Source organism: Ammospiza nelsoni, chromosome 1 (genome assembly GCF_027579445.1).
Source record: "Ammospiza nelsoni isolate bAmmNel1 chromosome 1, bAmmNel1.pri, whole genome shotgun sequence".
In the NCBI taxonomy this organism is placed as follows: domain Eukaryota; kingdom Metazoa; phylum Chordata; class Aves; order Passeriformes; family Passerellidae; genus Ammospiza; species Ammospiza nelsoni.
The window spans coordinates 48367703-48384508 of NC_080633.1; the positions used below are offsets into that span (position 1 = coordinate 48367703).

The 16806-nt window shown below is 42.5% G+C and overlaps 1 protein-coding gene across 2 annotated transcripts in view; it reads right to left on the reverse strand.

The window, feature by feature from the left end:
- ELMO1 (engulfment and cell motility 1) overlaps positions 1 to 16194 on the reverse strand; it is a 303943-nt gene extending 287749 nt beyond the window's left edge. The window contains exons 1-2 of one of the 2 annotated variants that reach the window (XM_059473758.1): positions 15778 to 16194; positions 14646 to 14716 (exon numbers count right to left, since the gene is read on the reverse strand). The gene's annotated coding sequence lies outside the window, so the exon portion shown is untranslated. Of the gene's footprint in view, positions 1 to 14645; positions 14717 to 15238; positions 15415 to 15777 lie in introns of those variants that run through there. The other variant, XM_059473750.1, reaches the window with a different exon arrangement.
- Between the last annotated feature and the right edge of the window lie 612 nt (positions 16195 to 16806).

Genomic DNA, 16806 nt, shown 5'->3' on the forward strand with positions numbered 1-16806 from the left:
GAGTAGAAGCCAGGTAAGTTAAGGGATGACAATCTAATTTTAGTACAAGTTTTGGCTTTCAGGACTTTCATTTCATTTCATTTTTCCTTAAAAAAGCAAAATATTATTTTCTCATACATTTGTCTAACCGAAGAGAACAAAGATCTTCCACGTCAGCAGCAGGGTTAAGGCAAACCCATCTGAATTCCTGGTGCAGGTCTCTAGCTGTTTAATAAGGTTCACCCCAGAACTTTTCCCTTACAATTTCTGCTCTGCCCAGTTTTCTACTTTCAAAAACCTTCTGAACTTTGCATCTTCAGGACTTCTATTGCTCTATGGACTTGGTTTGCTTGAGCTGGCAGTTTAAAAGTAGAGTAGAAAAGGAGAAAAGAGACACAGATCCCAAACAAAGAAGCAACAAAATCTGTTGCTGTTCCTTGGGGTACCAAGCTAAAACTTCAGAGGGTGGCAAAAATGACCCAACTCTTTCAAGCAGATCTGGTTGCTCTCCATACCTAAAACAACATCTTGCCAGCAGAAATCCATCCTGGAGTTTTGGCTTAGAATGCTGAAAACACCAGTTATTCCAAAGGTTTTCTGTAATATGTGATCTCAGCTAATACTTCCATTTCACTGTGCAAGATCTTTCAGCCCTACCAAAACACAGCATTTTTTGATCAATATTATCTTTAAATAACTTTTCAAATAAATAACTAAAGATAGAAAACTCTATAGCTGTTGCTATTCCACTCTTACACTTCCATCAGTTATTTGCATAGTCATTCCCACTCTGATTTAATCATTCCTTTCATGACTGTCTAAGTCTACATTGAAAATGAGAGCAGTAAATCAAACTAAGCACTTGGCAGGCATGCAGTGGTGAGATCACAGCAAGATCCTGGAATAGCACAGGCACTCTCATATGGAAAAGGCTTGTGGAGTTCCCATGCAGTTCAAGTAACCATCATCTGACTCAATGAGCAATGCTGAGATGGACACAGCCCTCTGTGGAAACCAGCTTTTAACAGGGTGAACACCCAGACAGGGAGGTGGCAGAACTGGCATCCAAAGCTTCTCAACTGAGTGTGTCACAATATGTGATCTAGCCTTATTACTGCATTAATAAAAGCAGCACAGATCAGGGTTTTTTTATCTAACCACACAATGAGACTCAGAGGTAAAAAGTCAGAAGCAAGAATATGACATCCCCATTAAAAGGTAAGCCTGAATACACGGAGAGGGTTTCATTTCTCTGCCTTTCAGTTAAATGAAATACAATGTTTCATGAGGTAGAAAAACAAGGTCTTGTTTAGAAAAGGTGTACTTGGCCCAAGGAGAATCACAAAAGAATTACTTAAAATGTGTTTGTCATTCATCATGGTTCAGTAACTTCTCATGAATGCTAATGTGTTTCAGAGAGATAGAAAGGCTTGTGCAGGTGTGACAGAAACAATTAGTCAGTTATTAGTAAGTGCTGGCTTCGCTGGCAGCCACGCTGCTGGAGCTCCACATTACCTGTAAGCCTGCCAGTAACTCTCCACATGCTCCTGATATTTAGAACTGCCAAAGGGGCAGGACAACAAGTTAAATCTGCAAACACTCATTCCTTCCCCTCATTTTGCCTGCCTCCATGACAAAATTTGCAGTTAAAGTAAAATGCTACATGCTTAAGACAGTGTGGTGTCTCTTCAGGAGTAAGTGTAAGGAGAGAATCTAAGTTTATCCACAATAAAGTAAACACTTGCTCACTGCATTTCCTCTCCAAGACCTCCTAAAAGGTGCTTATTTCAGAAGAAGTATACCTACATGGATCTACCTATATAGAGTAGAGCAGAGAGCTTTGTTTAAATTTAAACTTCACCTTGCTTTAGTGTAACTACTCCCTCCACCAGGAGCTTTACAGCAAGCAATAAAACTTTATTCTCTTTTAGTACTCTGGAGATCCACTCATTTCCACAGACCTTGCAACAACATTTAGAGAAAGTTTTCAAATGTGTTGCCTATTACCCTGATATCTGGCATCCTTTCCTAAAGCAGAAGTCAGAACAGCATGGAGGACTGTTTAATTTAATTTCCTTTCAGCTTTTAAGAAAATACGCTAAGATCCCTTAATTACAAATGATGTTCAATGCTTAAAAGGTGACCCTCCAACAGATACTTAGGGAAAAAACCTCAGCATTTTCTGAGAACAACAGTATAATCCAAGCAATCATGCTCCAACAGCAGCAAAGAAAAGCCTGGCTTTGACTCTGTGCCTCACTACACACCCAAGACACTCAACTGCTCCAGCATAATGTTCATCCTCTCTATGAGACAGACATCACAATTTTTGTAGCACAGTGAATCTCTGAAATGAATAGCAAATAATTCACTAGTGGCTGAATTTATTAGCTATACAAAATTCTCAGGGTCAAAGGCCAGTGAAATGAGATGAAAACCATTAAGCCAGCAGATTTCAGATTCTTTTGATCAAGGACACAGCCATATGCCCGTGCCTTTATCCAACCACAGTTCCAATTAAATTTGCAGGAACTCAGTTTTTCATCTGGTTTAGTGGCTAATTTCTTAACATTTACTACCACTGAAATAATAAGCATAGACCTCACTGTGCTTTATACTGCAGGTTTGCACACATGCATGTGTGTGCATGGATATAAAAGCCAAATATTTTGATTAAAAGAATGCTTCCTGAGTGCAGCTTACAATCTCTTTTTGCCTAAACAGCAAAAATCTTCATAGGAAGGCTTTCCAAGCTGTTCAGAAAGTAGCAATGGTCAGAGGCATAGCTGCAGCTGCACAAGATGGGAGCTTCCCACCCCACTGATCTGACCTGTGCATTTATTTTCTCCATTGTTATCTATACCTGTAGTGCAAAACAGAATATGACCCATATCTGTCTTGGTTTGTGCTGAATTGACAGGAGCAAAAGTTAAGTTCATATTTAATTGTAATTTAATAAGAACCTTTCCTGTCTGCACGCCCACCCACCCACCTCAAAGGACCCAGAATAATCTAGGATTGGCCTTAAAATCTCAGGAGCTTCCTTACTCCCACTGCATCCTTATGGTAGACAATCCATAATGCTGTCTGCCAAGGACTCAAACAGGATCTGCAACAGCAGACAGAAAGGATGGAGAGGGAAGAAGTCAAAAGAAAAAGGAATGAGAAAGGCCAGTGGCCATTCTGAAGCACAGCAGCCAGTTTGTATGTCCCTGACATGCAGGACAATCCAAGGTGTCACTTGGCTTCACTATTCTCCCCAGAGGATGCAAAAGTTGTTTGAAAACCTGTTACAGTTACCTGTCCTGCCACCAGCTAGTGATCCTGCATCCAGCCGGGCAATGTTATATAAAAATGAGCATGTGTTAGAGCTGTGGAGCACTGAGGAATACTTACCTAATGAATGTGTCATTGTGTTCTGCTTTTCTATCTCTTCAGTCAGTTAGAAGTTACATAATGGCACAGATATTCAACGTCAGTTTCCATATGCCTGACAGACTAAGCTCACATGACTTTGTGTGGGGGAACCCCCCAAAGTTACATATATCACATGGATTTAAATTACTAAACTGAAACACTGAAGATCAAAAATTCCCTTTTCAGGCTTATCTTGCAAGAAAGACAGGACCTAAATAAACCGGACAATACCTTCCCCTCCCCTTTGGGGGCCTGCTAATGCTTTCCCCTTCTACTTGTTTTATTTCTCTTTTCTCTTCCTTCATTCAACCTTATTCTACCATCATCAAAACCTTCAAGGAGCCTGAATGTTTTTTCTGCCATTTCTTTGTAATGCCAAGTTCTGCCTTTCACTGCTAGTCTTGGTATCCTCTCCCCCCTCCAGTGGCCCTTCCTAAACTATAATCCATTCTTCTAAGAGCTGCATTTTCTGTTGATAGTGCCAGAGGCCAGGAAGGCTCCTGGCAGTAGAGTTCCAACAAAGAGTCTGAAACTGAACAATCTCTAGGGATAAGGAAGTCCATGACATGGTTTTTAAAATAAGAATAATAATAATAAAAAAACCATGCCTCTGGCATTGGCAGCTTTTAAATATAAACACATAAAATTTCCCTTCCAAAGGGGCAGGTAACGTACAACGCTTTTCACCAGCAATGAATACCTGCTCCTCCTACCTCTGTAAAATGCTCTGCAGAATAGAAGTAAAACACATTACACTGGGGATTCATATACCCACAGATGTAAATAACATTCCACTATTTGTAGTCCATTTCTGCAGAAGCAAACAGTGGCACCAGACGCTACAAACTTCTGCTCTTCTTCTAACAATTGTGCAAGGTGAGCCATTGACAACTGCAGAATGACACTATTTTTTGTCAGAAATACTTTAAAATAACTACCGCAGAAAGACACATTATTTTATGCCAGTGTCTCAGAAACCCAATCTTTTTGTCTGCAAGGGTAACAACAGGGAAACTGCTGCTCCTCAGACAAAGTTGCTCTACTAACACAAAATGAGAGAGGCTCATTCTCTTCCTAAATACTTGCTCTGCTTTAGCAGCATACCAGTGGGAAAGAAGCAGATAAGTTCTTCCCTTGAGGTATCCAGATTGTTCTGCAAATAGCAAAAGCCTTTGCAATTATCACACGTATCACACCCATCTTTCACTGATTTCCTGAGTTCCTCAGTGGGACCAGAAGTAGCTGAAGACCAGTTTTAGACCATAGAAAGGAAAAAGTAACTCTGCATATTTTAAGTCCGCATCAATTTCTTACACAATTCAAGGAAGGTGCCTTCCTTTCTTTGAACTTAATTTTTCATTCAAGACTTTGAGCATCGAACTGTGACTCTGTGGACGAATTCTCTGCACAATGTTATACACTGCTCACAACTGAAGAAGCAATGTTTACAGCACTGTGTAACTGAGATAATTCTCTTTCTTCTACTTCTAAAGTACAAACTCCAGAGGTTTAGCACCTCTGTACTGAGTGACTATTTTAGCAAGAGAAACTGAGTTGGGCCAGCTGTTCAGGATTATTTGGTTAACATTTTTAGTGAAAGTATTATGGCAAGTTATTACCAGATTTTATTGTACAAGATCAATAAAACCCTTGCACAGCTTTCTCCATTAAGATAGCAAAAAGCTACAGATTAAGTTTTTCTTTTGAAATAAACAAAACAAACCCCAATCCAAATGCACAAATAAAAAACCCAAACATTCAGAGTTTATTTTTTCAGTTTCAAGTGTAGATATATCAACATGAAATCAGTACAAATACAAAACAAGAAATTATGGAGAAGGTCAAGGGTTAGTATTTTTCATGAAATCACATTGCAACTTCATGGTATTTTACCCATGGACAACCTTTATTACAGAACAATCTGCTCTAATTCAGAGAGGAGAGAGAGGTGGTCCTTCACTCATGAAATATAGATATTTCCAGAGAGTCTTTATATACACTCTTTTAAGAGCTCATGCCAGTTGTCCAGTAATATTTTAAAACCACCTATCTTCATTTCCATTGAAAAAGTGCCTTCTAAACCATTCCTTTTTCTTTGACTTTATCTTCACTAGATAACCATCAGAGTAAAAAATGAAAACAAAAGCAGATTTCTCAAACTGAATTTAACACTTTTTAAACATTTTTTTTGCCTTTAGCATATGCTAGGGGTTTGAGATTTTCTACCTACAGTTGATATATAGGTTTATTCAATAAAAATACTGGACAGTTAAACCTAAATAGAGCTGCCCTGAGCTTTTCCCAGTGTCTGGTGGAAATTCCACTATATAATTCAATAGCTAGAGCAGTTCAGTTCTGCCTGTATCTGAAAAAAATTGATTGCAGATCTTTTCTGCCCTGTTTGGCTAAATCATCTCACCAAAGCACTACAATTACAGCAGGAACTTCATATTACAATCTGGCACATATTGTCCGTGCTGTCCCTTGGGAAGGCAATTCCCAGCTTTTATTCAGAAAATAGCTTGCAAATATATCTCTTTGTGTCTACATTCATCCTACCATCTACTCTTATATTTTTAAATTAATGCTAAGAAGATGCTCAAAACAACCTCCAAGTTTCTTAACCACTTCAGGTTATCTTTATCAATACAGAACACAACCTTGCCTTGCTCCCACTTGTAACTTCTGCCATAGAACCAGTAAAGATGAAGTGATGACACTGAGCAGACTCACCTTTCTCTTTTGGTAAATACAGTAAATTAAGGGATCTTGCTGCAGCTCTCACAAGCTAGCATTTGACTGATTAAATCTTTTTTTCAGTAGTACTACTTTTGAAAAAAAATAGGTCCTGGAGTTCAGACTAGATGATCTTTAAAGGTCCCTTTCAACCCAAAGTGTTCTGTGACCCAGATTGATTTTTAACAAAGATATTTTTCTCCCAAGGTTTCTCTGTCCCATGTCTCTTGTCCCATGTAGTGTGCATATGAAATGACAACACACATGGGCCACCATACAACACACATGCACCACAACTCTTTCCCCTTGGCTCCTTCTGACAGCACAGTTAATTACGCGTATAGCTGTAATTATACATCCATAACTAACACTTGTCTATCTTGACTCGGAGGAGGTTGCTGGAAACAGACTGGGATGAAGAAGCTAGAAGATGTAGAAGACATTTTATGAGCCCTGTCAACTGGTGTTATGCACTTCATAGCAGCATCTGCACTGTGCGGCACACCTGAATTCCCCTCTCAGTCTTTCCTGTTGGAGCACTGCTTGCATTGAAGCACTGGAGGGCAACCATCCTGAGGATGCACTCACTCAGGGCACCAGGCTTCACCTGAGGCAAAGACCTAAACTACATTCTTCCAATATCAAACCAGTGATTTACAATGTCTCTTTCATCATAAAACTATATAGTTGCACAATGCCATTCCACTACAGTCACATATCTGATAGACAACCTGCAGCAGGAAACACTGGACCTCCCAGGTACTGTCTGAATTCAAAAGCAAGACATCAGCAGCATGAAAACCGAGTCAGGCTTATCATTCCCAAATTAAATTAAAACTACTGGTTCTCCTAAATGGCTCCAAATTGCCAGCCTGAGAGGCTACCTCTGGTTCAATCCACATCCACAGCTGGGGCTTCTTTGTTACAGAGGAGACAGCTACCCACAGGACATTCTCTAAAGGGGGCCCTCAGCTCTGAATTTCAATAGATCAAGAGAAAAAAGCCTCAAGACAGGAAAGCAAGGCTTATCCCCTTAGCCAAGCTTATGAAGACCAATGAACACAGAAAGAACAATTAGTTGGAAACAAAGGACCTATAGGTTGACTTAAGTTTGATTTTCTAGTCTAGCTTGGTGGACTATGTACTGATTTAGGGGAGGGAAGTCCAACTGCTTTTTCCTTTATGCCATCATTCCTTTAATTAGAAAACATAGCCTATAGGCTACCATTGGTTTTTTCAACCTTTGTATATTAATTATACAGAATTAATTCAAAGCTAAAAGCCTCTCCATCTCTAGAGTCAAATTAATAGTTTTACAAAATTTAAGCAATTTGGAACATACAGAAAAAAAATCTTAAAACCTACTGGTTTAACTTCAATCCACACACCACTGAATTGTGGGTGTTTTGATCCCTCTGACCTATAAACTGGGAGATCAATGTAAAATCCCAGTGCAAACAGCCCAAGACTATTTTATTTATACATTTGTATCAAAATAGAACTCGAATTTCAACTTGGATTTAAAATTATGCAGATTATTTTTTTCCCTTCTCTCTCAGCAGACATTTCTCCTTTATCATAATGTGTCTTCTGAGTCACTTACAGCTGCAGGGGATGAAGTCTTTGCAACCTCTACTTTCCAGAAAATCATCCTAACACAGCTGACACAACCAACTCTTGTTACCCCAGCACACACCCAGACACTTTCAACAAGCTAAATTCCTAAGGTAGCTGAAGGAAAAAATTGACTATTTTTAGCAGGTCAAGAAATAAAAGCCCAGACTATTGGATATTAAAAAAAGTTTATGAAAGATGCTGTACATGGTTACATATTAAGGCTAATCCAAGAAACACAGACTGAAATCACCATTTCACACAGAGGGCAGAACAGATGCCCAAGTTTCCACAGTTTGTCCAAATATGTCAGAGAAAAGGCCAGGACAGAGAAAGGCTGAGAGCAACACAGGGCAGTGAGATTATTTTTCTCTTTCAAAATTGCTTTCCACATTTGCCATTTAGAAAAGTTTCAAATTTAGCTCCAAAATATGAAAATCAGTCCTTTCAAAAGAGATGACATAACTGACCTACTTCAAACATTAGTTACAATTAAAGAAGAAAAAAACAAACAAAAAAACCCCGAAACAATAATTGTTTAATTTTTTTCAAGGTCTGAATTTTTTTTTAATGCTCTTTTCCCCTCCTTTTCTGGAACTGGCACTAGCTGTCAAATCTTTATTTGTCATAAATATGGTAAAAATCGTATTAAGCAGTCCAAAATGAAAAAGATCTTCTCATTTTGTTTTGTAGACTTTTTGGTTGACTGGCTCCTTTTTCTCCCCCTTTCTCCCTTCTCCTGAGTAGTTACAACCACCACACTAAATGTGTATTTTGGTCTCCAATGGAACTTCTAACTTGTTCAGAACTTCTGCCCTTATTTGGTTTTTTTTAGAAAAAGAAGATTAAGCACAACAAGAGAAGTTATGCATATCTACAGAAGAGATTTTAGACCTACATAAAGTAGAGCTCAGAATTAGACCCCACATCTAGGCCTGAATTTTGTGAGTTTGATGACCAGAAGAGATTTCAGGCGCATGTGTGAAGAGGGACAGTGGGAGGTGGGGTGAAAAGGTTGATAGGAGGAATGTACTTGAACCACAGGGGGTAGAGCTTCAACAGATGAGTCTGCTGGTGCTTGAAGGGAGGAGAAAAGAAAAGAAAACTTGGGAGGGAAAAAAAAAAAAAAAGACAAACACCAATACTCCAACATTTTAACAGCCTAGGGTATACCAGATATCTTTTCCAGAATCCAAGGACAAGTACTTACGTTTAGGAATTTATTTTTTTTCACTTGGTTTGGCTCAGTGCTACTGAAAAACTTTGTCCAGAAGTCCATGTGCCGAGCCAACATTTATTAGGTTTCAATTTCCAGCTGAAGCCACAACTGCTGCTATGAAAATTAATGTGGCAATTGTACCAGAAAGCAAAGCAATGGAAAAGACTGCACTGGTATGTAACAAGTACATTCACTGGCACCAAGAGAAAAAATTGTATTATATCAACCTGTGTCATAGACATTTTTCTCTTCTCATTATTAGAGAAAAAATGTGCAAATCAAATTTATTGTTTGGCCAGAGGATATTATATGGATAGTTATAAATTCCTCATCACCCAACCTCAGTGGATTACTGCCTGTCCTAAAATATGAAGCAGCAGTTTAAAGAGTAACCCCTGCTATGTTGCCATCAACAAGATTCAATGAAGAATACTGCAAATTGCCAGTCTAGCCAGTCAGAAAGCCTTAACTGCTCACATGAGATATCTTTGCCAAAACCCACGTATCCCTCAAACTTCTGCTGGAATATGTGATAAATGTATGTTGGCTGAAGAGAATGAAAAAGGGGCAAGCAATAGTTTCACTTCAACTACAGATTCAAGAAGCAGAATACATGCATGTACTGAGAGTATATGAATAGTTAATTAAAACAAATCTGAAAGATCAAGTCACCATCAGAAGGATTACAGATGGCTTTCAAGTCCACAAACAAATGCACAAAGTACTTACAGCATGCACATGGTCACAGGAAAGGACAACTACATACTGAATTTTATGGAAGTTTCCAACAGACTACATCAGGAGACCTGACTCTTCCCATTTTTACCATAAGGCTGACAATGAGCTAGAAGTAAACCACCCCTGAATAGCACCAGTCATCTAACCTCAGACAACACACATTAAAATCTCAGCTGAAGGGGGTAAGTTGAAGTGCTGACAGCATTATTTGAGCCTGTTGTCAAACCCTGCTTATCCCTCCTCTTGAAAAACTTCAAAATGTTGGATGTATTTGATATGGGTTGTCAACTTCATACATTCTCGTTAAGAAAAGTAAGGTTCACAGGGAGAATTTTGTCCAGCCTCATGCACACTCGGATTTCCAAAAAAGCTCTGGCAAGTTAGATAATCTTCCTCTGCTGTATTAAAGAATGAGAGTTTAATGCCACCTCCAGAATCTGAAGTTCCCCTAGAAGCAGTGACCTGTCCTCCCTTTCAGTTGAAGCAAGCTCAACAAGAAAAAGAGCCAGGTTATTATGTGTGCATTCATGTAGCTGATAAAGAAATTATACCATCTCTGATGACACAGAGATGTCATAGACAGATGACAGATTTCAGAGACAGCCATAAATTAGGTATGTACAATAAAGCCTTTGAGCTAGAGATTTTAAGAATATAGGAGATGATACACACTTCAGGCCACAGCTTTTCTTGGAAATCTTAAACAGAATTATTTATGTGAATAATTACCTGAGGGTTCCTAGGATAAAGAACTTAAGGACTGGGCAAAGACCTTGAAATCATGAGAGTTGAGATAGATAGATAGATAGATAGATAGATAGATAGATAGATAGATAGATAGATAGATAGATAGATAGCAAAGAATAAGGTACCAAAGTAGAAGTGGGAAACATGGAGGAAGAAGTTACAAGGAACGTTTAACTCAAAGAAATAAAAATCAGAAGGAAAGCAGAAGCAAAAGAGAAAATGCACACAGCCAGGACACAGATATAGTTTTGTAATAAACCTATTTGGGAATAATTTGTTTTCCTATTTTCCACCCTGTTACACCTCCCACTGCCATCCCCAGCCTCTTGACTCAAGATGATGCTTCACAAATATTTTAAATCAACTTAATTCCATCTGAAAAGGGAAGTCTTTCCCCTAAGCATTGAATTGTAGCTCCCACTGCCTCCCTTCTTCTAGTGCTAGCTTCTGTGGAGTTTTGCAGTGCTATTTGACTGTAAATGGAACAGAGCAGAAACAGTAGTAAGAAGATTTAGGTCCCCAAAGGTGGTAAGAACAGGTCCTTTATCATATTTGCATTACACCTCCAGGTAGTATACTCAGCTTTCTAAAGAACTCCATAGCCTACTCCCTAGAAATGCACCAAAGTGAGCTCATTTATACATAAACTAAAACACTTTTCTATAGGGGATCCCTACCAGCAGTACCTACAAGTCTTCATTGCAGTGTGATTTATTGCAGAACAAAAAAAACACCTTGTCCCCCAACTTCTCACAATTAACTTCCCTCTCCCGGCAGCCATTGACAACAAGCCTGCTGCAGACAAATCAAATATAGACTGGAAACCTGCCGTTAGGGAAAATAAATCAATGCACTTCCAAGGGTTTGCAAACAAGCACCACGTGAATCCCTGTTCACCTTGCTCTTGAGTGCAGGCATGTGCTTTACAAAGCCATCTGCTCAGCAGCCTGAGAAACCAGTGCCTCACTTACTGATGGGCACCACACGTGTAGCACCAGCCACTGCCAGCCTGCCCAGAACACAGAAGTTTTCCTCTGTCAGATGTGAAATGGAGAGAAGAGGAAGCATGCTAGCTATCCCCTGGAGCATAGACTTCTCATTAATATTCCTCTTCACTGTTAACAGTGATCAGAAAACAGAGAAAGCCAGCAGGAAGGTTATGACATTATCTTCAATCTGTCTTTTGTGTCTCACACTTGCAATAATAAAGGATATCACCACAGAACCAAATTCTTGCAAAGAGCTTGATGCAAAAATGCTGAGCAAAAGACAGCTCTGCAAGTTTGTGACTCTTCTTCCATTAGTCTCTCTAAAACCATATTCATGAAGTTTATTTAAGTGTCACATATATATTATCACCTCTTAGATCAGTACCATCAAATGCTTGCCAACATTCTGACTTCTGCCAATTGCTTTTAGTTTCTCTTTCTTTTTCCAGTGCTATATTTGAAGAGAGAGGAGGAAAAAGAAAAGAAAAAAAAAAGTGACTGACTTGAGTAGAAGAAAAATTATTCTAAATCCTTTAAACAGTTGCTCTGTTAAATTGACACAAGTTTAACAACGTGTACTTGGCACATTCCTCTTGCCACGAATGCAAGAAACTTTAAAAAAAAAACCTCACTCAAAGCAGGGAAATCTTTTAAAGATACAGCACATATCTTGCTGAACAGTGGTCTGATACCTGTTATAAAGCTATTTGTAGATTCAAGTGTTCAAATAACAACAAAGACAACATAACTGTAAAGGCTTTTTCTTTTTCTTGAAATCTTCTTTTTAATAGAATGATGACTGCATAGGGAGTCAAATCTGACCAACCCATTCTCACTCAAATTGTGCATTCCAGACAGTGCAGGGACACAGCAGAGGAGAAAGTCTACGAGGCCCAGGTATAACTGTGCAGAAAAATAGACCAGAACAGACAACAGTACTTTTGCTTGATTCAAGGGTACATGATGTTTCCCAGCTCCCAGGGTTCCTAAAATCCCATCACCTTCTACAATGTGGAATGTTCTTTTAATCCAAGGACATGCTGCACGTTCACAGCACAGCATGACAAAGAGAGCTTGTAAATTTTAAAGAGATTGTTTATTTCAAGGAAACTGACTATCAAGTGACAGCAAAATCTCAGCTCGAGAGGAAAACTGTACTTCATGGCCTCATTTAAGTCCCAAGAAAATCCTTATTTGACAATTACAGAATTAGAAACACTGTGGCTGGCAATATATCAAAATAAAACAACAACAACAAAAACTTGTTATTGGAATAAGAGAACACTGCATTTTAGTGTGCAGGTGCACTGGCAGAGATCTGGGGAAGCCTTTTCCTGGTAACACTTAAATCTATAGGCATTAGCCATTCACTCCATCATATACTGAAGCCATCTAGAGTATCAAAAGAAGAAAGCAACAAGTCTTATATGTGAGCATGGGAGCTCTGCTCCCTGTGTATCAACATGGAAAACATGAGATCATATTTCAACATCACTTTGTAGGCAAGACATTGAGATAACCCATGTCTATGAGCCCAGACCTTAAAATCAAAGAGACTTCTACTAGGTAGACAAAAACAAAGAGCGGAAGGAAGGGTGGAGCGCCACGTTACTCTTGATCTGTAATTTGCTACCTCGCAGCGCTGCTGTCAGGAAGCTCAATGCACACAGCACTGTTTCAGCAACAGTTACACTTTTACATACCATAACAAGCTGTGTTTCATGAGAACCAGGGTAAAAGGGCATTAAAAAATAACTTTGTAGGACAACACAGTATGCTGCACCCTAACAGCAAGAATACAGAGCACTTGCTTTTAAGAGCACCAATGGTCAGGTTATATAACGACAACTGCAGAACTGCAGATACTTTTGGTTACCAAGACTGCTACAAAGGAAGCAGGTAAGACTTTTTCCCTCCCCCCTCAGCAAAATCTGTCTGAACTCTTCACCTAGTAATTTTTTCCTGGAATATGGAGAATATAAGGAAAAATATCAAAATGGTATGTATATAAACCAGTTTTCTTTCCTCTAATGCCCCGACCCCCCATCAGCAAATTGTTTATTAGAACAAATCCTCAGACAATGATACTCAAAGCAAAGCTGCAAACTACAGAGAGGGCAGGTGTATTGCAGTGCACAGTGAGTTTCAAAGAGATTACAGAGAGAAAAAGAAAGCCATCTACTCCTGTGCAACCTTTCCAGTATGAATAAATTGTGATTCAGGTTTGCCTCTAGACGAGCCAATTCATGCGCCCAGATCCACAGACTGCACTGGCAGTATCTTTTACTAATACCCATTTCACATCATGTCCCTGTTTTAACCATACTAATCTTTCTTTTCTCTCACTAGTGAGTTTTAAAAGCTGCTGCAGCACTTTTAACAGCTTTATGACGTGTGTTAATGGATATTTTGCTAACAGTACACAAGAGGGACTTTTACCAGCAAGCTGTCACCGCTGCTGTTCCTCCTCCTTATCTAGTTACTGGTCATCAGATTAGATCCCTACCACCTACTTAGACAGCTAAAAAAAGAAAAAGGAAAAAAAAAAAAGGAAAGAAAAAAAAAGTGGGAATCGGGGAAAGAGAACCTTCAAAGAAAGCAAACTTGCAGTTCAAATTGAAAGAACTTTATGTAAATTTCAATGTATTTTCTTTCCTCTGTAATATTCTGCCTAAGCCACTCAATCAAGCAGGAATGACATGGAAAGAATGGGACTAATGCGAACAATGAATGATCCATAAATGTCTGTGAGATTATATAACTGAGGATGAGATGGCATGCATGTGTGTGTGCATTTGGGGGAAAGGAGGAGAAACTGACAAGGGGAAAGAGGAGGAAACAATATCCCCAGTCACAGATACAGAACTCACTACAGTTCTTACTCAGTTTCCCTCTCTTCCTAAATGACAAATATTTTAACCAAGGGCAATCAGGCAGCTAAGGGATGAAAGCAAAAGAAAACCTAATTGTTAATGAATACACTTCAAAATATCCCTGGCTGAAATTGCACCATAACTGCAGTATCATGAAACACAGCTCATAGACAACCATGTTTATACTAAAGCAATTAACACACGGTACATTTCCTGCACTGTTATTATCATTGGCATTCTCTCTGTGTTTGTTACACATTTAGAGCCTTGGCAGGTTAAGAGATATTCTTATAAAGTTAAAAACAAAACGTTGCTGATTTGAAATGTACTCACTGTTATTTTTCAGGAACTCCTATATTTACTTTACACCATTCCCAGGGGAGAGCTGAACAGTTGCATTAGTTCTGCAAGGAAAAGATATTCAAAATAAACTTTGCAAAGGCTTTGAGCCAAAAAAACTTTACAAATGTAACTTTTTAGACCCAGTACCCACTTGCTCTACAAGGCTGCTCTACAAGGCTTGCTCTACTGTGGCTTTGCATAATCACCACCCACATTTCAGAACAATCATTTCATCTGAAATTCATCAGCGGTTTGATCACTTGTGTGAGCATAAACTTAGGAAAAGGAGCACACGCGCCCCCTCCCACCCCCCGAGAAGCTCTCGGCTGCCGGGTCGAGGGGGAGGCATGCCCTCGGAGGCGGCGGCTGGGTACCAACGCCGAGCTCGGCGCTGGCTGCCTGCGGGGATGCACTTGCTTCAAAGTTGAGCCTTCTCCTCCCGAGCGGCGCCCGCGGCGGTGCGGACACTTGCTGCGGCCGCAGTCTCCGCCCGGGCCCGACCCCGCGCATTAACCCCCGCGGGTCCGGCACGGCCGCTGCCCCTCGCGCCGCCCCCCGGTGCCCCCGGTCCCCCCAGCACTCACCCCCCGCGCCCGGCGGTGCGCGGCTCCCGTCCGCTGCCCTCGCCAGCGGCCTCCGGCCACCAGGAGCAGCCGGTGACGGCCAGGGCTGCCCGGGGCACGGGAGGGGCTGAGGAGGCGACGGAGCGGGAGGAGGTGGTGGCGGAGGAGGAGGCGGGGGCGCCGGCGAAGTCTCGGCGGGGAGAACCGGCAGGCTGTGGCGGCACGGCCGGGGGCCGGCGGAGAGGGCAGGGCGGCGGGAGGAGCCGCTGTGCGAGGCGAGGCGGGTCGGGCCGGGCCGTCCCCCGCCGGCAGCCGCCGTCCGAGGCCCCGCCGCGCTGACAAGCACAGCGCTGCGCTTCCTCTTTCTCACAGCGGCCGCCCCCCGCCCGCACCTCCCGCCGCGGGGACCGGCTCCGGGCTCTCCCGGGCAGGTGCGGGGCTCGCCGGCCGCCGGCCCCGTCCCGTTCCTCCTCCCCGGCTGCCCTGCGCGCCCCTCCGCGCTCCCTCAGCGCCCGACCAGCGCCGCTGCCGCGTCCCCGCTCCGGACCGAGCTCTCCTACCTCCGGCGTGGGCAGCGTCCCCCGGCCCGAGCACAGCGGGGCCGCTCGGCCGCCCCCGCCGCGGGAACCGCGCTGCGCTCCGCGCCGTGCCGTGCCGTGCCGCCGCCTCGGTGCGGTGCGCTGGGCTGCCCCCGGCACTATCCCATCCCGGGGCTCGCACAAGCACCCGCCGCTCTCACTTCCTCTTCCTTCCTCCTGCTGGCCGGGCCGCGATGTGCAGCCCCGGGCCGACTGCCGCCGAGGGGTCCCGCGGATCGGCAGCACCTGCGGGCGGGGGGCGACACCCGCTCCCGCCCCCGCCCGCTGCCGCTCCGCTTCCCCCGCGCGGGGGTGCGGCTGGCGTCCCTCCTCCTGCAGCCCCTAAAGAGGGATCCGGGGCTACCTCCTTGCCTTTGGAATAGCCGTTTTTATTTTGATGCCGCTTCCCTTCCCGGAGAGCCGCCGCCGCCGAGCAGCCCTGCAGCGGGCACGCTGCGGCGCACGTCTGTGTGTTCGCCCCCGAAGCGAGCGAGCCGCCGCGGGAGCCCAGCCCAGCCGGGCCGGGCCGGGACCCGCCGGGAGGGGGCGGCCGCTGCTCCGCTCCGCTCCGCGCCCCTGCCCCGCTCCCGCTCGGTGCCCGCGGCCGCCCAGGCCCCGGCGCTTCAGCATCCCCGCGGCCCGCCAGCGCCGGCGAGTGACGAGCGCCCAACTCGTGGGTTTTGCTCGCTGGAAAAGTCAAATATCAAATATCAGTTCTCCGTCTTCCTGAAAGAAAAGTGATCAATAAGCTTTGGTTTATTTTTCTTTAATGCCTTTACCCACAGTTACTGTGTGAACTACCCAGGGTATGTCACCCTGCAAACCATCAAATTATATCTTCTAATACCAGACAGTGAGGGTGGTGTTTTCCTTATTTTATTTTTTTTTTTTGAAGTCCTGTACATTTCACTTTGACAAGAACTGATAGCCACGAAGCCTGCTTGTGGTACAGCAACTATTGTTGTGTGGTGTAACAAAATTTACTTATTGTGAACTATCCCATCATCCATG